Raw genomic sequence first — 5,180 nt, 5'->3', positions numbered from 1 at the left:
AAAAAAAAAAAAAAAAAAAAAAAAAAAAAAAAAAAAAAAAAAATTAACAAATCAATCAATTAAGGAAAGAAGGATAATGGCACACATAAGATATTTACAATGGCAATTTTGTGGTGGTAGAATACAGAGTGGTTTTCAAAATCCTTTTTTGTGTGTATGTTTTCTTACATTGTTTGAATGTATTTCAGTCCACAAGATATACATCAGTAACACATGGTGTTTTTTTTCAATGAAAGCAAATATTTAAAGATGTTAACTCTTTTTCAGATAAAGAAAAGCATACAAAATATTTATTGCTGCATTTCCATGCCTTCTCCACAATATTGAGGCCTGAATTAGGTAGGTAGTTGAAATCTTTCTAAAAGTGAGTCAGATGTAAGCATCCTACAGTTTCCACACTAGGCCAAATAAGCAGGAATCCCTTAACTCTAAGAGCCATGGTGGGGAGGAGTGTTGGTCGGGCTACCATGTGTATTTTCTCTGTTCTATAAGTTGCATCCACATGAATAGGCTTCTGTTTTAAATCCTGGATATTAAGAACATGTTTTAATTAGTTCTACAAGTTAGGAATAGCTGAAAGCTCTATATTTGCTTTTACAAATTTGTACCTAGTCTTGAACCATTTCTGACTATACTGTCATCACTGTAATCTAAACTGCTTTTCTAAAAGTGATATTCCAGGATCCTCCTATGAGAATGCAAAGCACATTTTCCAGGCCACACCTTTGTTCTCCTTGTTTCTTTCATCAAGAATGTCCTCACTCTACACTCTACTTCCCAACTAGTGAAATTCACCATACTTTCCAGGTTGAGCCCATGACTCTATTTCCTTCTAGACTACACAACTACAAAGGAATGTCTCCCTCTCTGAATATTGGAATGATGCATTCCCTATTGCCTGTGGTGGCATTCACAGGCTCTTAGCTGCATTGGTATTTAATTCTGCATTATGATTGAACATTTACCCATGTTTTCTCTTGGTTTTTTCTACTAGACTGTGTTCTCCCCCAGGGCAAACATTTTCTGCATGTGGAGGAGCCATTCCTGGGCTGGGGCTAATCCCAGCAGAGACTGATCCATTTTAAAGATTTCAGGTCCCTGGAGCTCCAGGTGACGGGCACTGGCTCAGAAAAAAGGAGCGGGTTCATTGGCTGATACTAAAAAGACCTGAGGCTCAACTATATGCATCTAATTGGCCCATAAATCTTAACATCAAGACAAAGCTTTTGTCTCTTTATAGACTGAAACCCTCTCTCGGAGCTGAATATATCCTTTTATGAATTATTTGGTCTAACTTCCACAGTATAAACCTGTAATGTAGTTTTTAGTAGCACTGACTTTGGAGTTAGACTCCTTGGGCATAAATTTCAGTAGTACCACTCTTTCAACACAATTTATTTACCATTTCTGTCTCTTACACGCCTCCTTTATAGAATAAGGAAAATAATACACAGTTGATGACTGCTGTACTAAAGGTACTTGTGACAAGCTATGCATGTGCAAAATACAAGGTTACTAACTCAACTGGAGTTAAAGAAGCCCTAAATAAAAAAAAAAAAGCAATGCTTAAATTATTATTATTAGTATTGATTATTGAGTTAATATTAACTTTAAAGTACTTAGCACATTATGAACGCAGTGTTAAATATTATTTTTGTTACTATTGGTATTGCTATTTTCCCAGTGCTAGGAAGGACTAGAGATGGGGAGAGATATTACTGGCTAATTTGTGCAGGACTTGCACCACCTCATTGCCAAGTCTGGATTCCAGAGCCCACATGACCCTCTGTGTCCACAGTGCTGACACAATATTATGTAGAAAGTAGCAATAAAATGTACTTATTGTTTAAATTTATTATGGCCCAAAGCAATAAATACCAAGTACATTACATAGGTTTGGAACACTAAGAGTCCACTTACACACACATACACCCACCCACCCACAAACACTTTGGACTTCATCAAGATCTGGAGATACGCTTTCCTATAAAGCTTATGTTAATTAGATTTTCATAGACATCTTGCCATGAGAAGAAAATAAAAATTGTCAACAGACTTGCCTTATCAAAACTCATGAATTTCTGCAAACACATATTTTCACAGTTGATGGAAGCATTTGACTGAATATCTTGACTTTTTGACTTATATGAAACAGCTCATTAAATGTTTTGGTATTAAAAGCGTGTTATTTTTATACTTTATTGAATGTTTTTCTTCTGCAGCTTTGAGGTGGTACACTGAGGAATTGACAAAACTTGTGTTCAGACTCGAGTCTCATGACCTGAATTTCAATGTTCTGTCCTTAAAGTGATCTGAGTTTTGTGTGGAGAAATTAATATTCCAGAAAATACTTGTATTCCAACATAACACCTATTGTACTAGATGAGTGCATGACAGATTATTAAAGTGCAGAATCAAGGACTATGTTGGGGTGTGGGAATAAATGCAGTGGATCTTGTTTTGCTCACAGAAAAGTTGATGCTAACATTGCCCTTAGTGATTAGGGGGAGTCTGATGGGTAGATATTGGCAGGTGGGATGAGGGTGGGATGGTCAGAGGGAAGGGGACATTTTAGGCAAAGGAATAGAATGTTCCAAGGCTTGGAAGCATGAAAAATCAAGGCATAATGAAGGAAAGCAGGCCAGAGAGCATTTTATACGTGGAAGGAATATTTTGGTGATTAAATTTCAAAGGATGGCATCACCGTGACCAGACCATAATAGACCTCATATAACATTTTAAGGAGTTTGAATTTTGTCCTGTAGAGCAAAGTGAAAGATTACAAGAAAAAAAAAAAAAAAAAACTAACTTGATTAGCTCGTGCTGTAGAAAGAGTATTCTGCCTGCAATGAATGAATTCTGGAAGGCAGTCGTGAATTCTAACCTGTACATCAGGAGCTATTCAAATAATTAAGGAAAGTGACGATGGGTGTGTGAATTAGGGCAGGAGTAAAGGGGCTGGAGAGGAGTGGTAAATTTGTCAGGGCCTTGGGACATAACACTCATGGTACTTCAAAACTGGTGATTGAGCTGTGAGGTGGAGGCCATAGGCCCCCTCCACACTCAGGTGCATGTCTTGAAGGAGGAATAGATTTTGAAGTAAGTTGCTGAGTTTGAGAGTAAAACATATTTGATTCAAGATGAATATCCAGGCAGAACTCTTAAGTAAGCCATTAGATACTTTCATTGGGTGAAAAGTCTGGGTATTAAATAGTGATTTGGAAGTCTCTGTGGAGAATATAGATTTTTTTAGGTGAACAGGTTGTGGTTAAAATCATTAGGATGGGTAGGTGGTTAAGGGATGTGGGGTGTAAAAGCAAGAAGACAGATGATGAACTTTGGAAAATACAAATACTGAATGATAGGCAAGAGGAAGAAGATACAGGAATAGGACATTTTATGTTACCAAAATAAATCATCATCAAGAAGTAACTTTATAATACCTTAGGTCGGAAGTTTACATAATTTGATGCTGAATATAAATAAAGTACTGTAATAATCTGTGTGCAGTCTTAATGACATACTGGATACATATTGTGAAATGCCAATTATTTAAAGCAGCTTTTGAAAGGAGGCCCCTTTCTAGCAGTGCACAATACCATAATAAAATACATTTTAGGAATCATCTTCTATAAACAGTATCCCTGATAATCATTAAGATGTCATCTTTATTATGCCAAGGCCAAAACCAATGTTAGGGCTTAATATAGTTTGCATTTCTGTTTATTCTCATCTTATGTAACCTGTATTTTTGACAGCCATTTATCTTACATTATAATAGTATAATGTACCATGACAATGTATGTGTCATGACAGTATTGCATTCAGTGTAAAAGCTGTTGCATCTATGGACTTGAAAACATAAATCATGAAAGCTTTGTTGCAAAAAATTATTATTTAATCAGTTTGGAAGTTGAGTGATATTTTAATTGCCTCTTTGTTTACCATTCTGATCATGATTTACACTTTACTGCTATCCAGAGTCCGTGTTAACTAGTAAAAACAAGACATATTTGAGAGTTCACTCTTAAATCTAATATCAAATGATTTTCATATTATTTATTTAAAACAATTCTACAGGCCATGTTCACAATTTATAATTGCTTAGGCGCAAGTCAGTGTAAAACAATAGTGCTACGTTTAAAACATGTTGTTTAGAATGAATTCACTCATTAAAAGGTCACAGAACCTCATCAAGCTTCTCATAAAACTGTATGACTTAAACTTTAACCTAGCAGTTTCATGGTGTGAAATCTTTTTTGACATGTTTCTCAAAAAGATAAAAAGAAAACTTGCAGAAAATTTCATTTGGGTAGGATATCAACTAATAAGATTCAATCAAAGGTATTTGAAATTTCTTCAAGTCAAGGTAAAAAGATAAAAATTAAAGGTAAAATTAAAGATAAAAGATAAAAAAGATATTTTAAGTAAAAGATAAACTTTTATTTTAGCACTAGTAGTTGGTTAATTTAAACTGCCTAAGTATGACCAAGAAAAAGAGAGAGAGAAAAAAGATGCCTCATACATGTCTAGAAAGCAATAAACTCATTAAAAGTTGCTTACAAAATCTTCATAGATTTTCCAAACTTTAACAAAATTCCAAGGCATTACTCGAATAGGCCAGATGATTGAAAAGGTTATTTAGATAGAACTATCTCATGACTTACAACATAACGCACATGATATATATTATTTTTATTCTGTTAGAAAGTCAAGACATAAAATGATTGGCAGGAGTTCCTTATCAGAACAGAATCTCTTAGACCTAGAAATGAATGCCTTTTTCCACATATGAACTCTTTGGCTGCATAAAAGTATCCATGGAAACCCTTACCTGTGAGTTCTAATATGCATATACAAGGTTATTTTCTTTTCCATTTTATTTCAACAAAAACGTGAATGGAATAGAAAGCACTGAACTACTAGAAACTTCCAAGGCCTTACGTAACAGTTTTTGACAAAAAGCTCATTATATTTTTATAGTTTCTATTTGGCACAAGACCAAATGACTTTACAGAATATGTTCATCAATATATGTAACAAGGATTATTAAATGTCCTATTATGCTTATGGATACAAATTTATGTTTTTATTATTCAGGAGCCACAGTTGGTGTACATTCAATTTAAATGATATTTTATCATTTTTCAGTCAAATAAAATATACATAGTGAAAAAAAA

The sequence above is a fragment of the Rhinopithecus bieti genome, unplaced genomic scaffold (assembly GCF_001698545.2).
Source record: "Rhinopithecus bieti isolate Rb0 unplaced genomic scaffold, ASM169854v2 scaffold_29393, whole genome shotgun sequence".
Taxonomy (NCBI): Eukaryota; Metazoa; Chordata; class Mammalia; order Primates; family Cercopithecidae; genus Rhinopithecus; species Rhinopithecus bieti.
Note: the sequence above shows the minus strand (reverse complement) of the source record.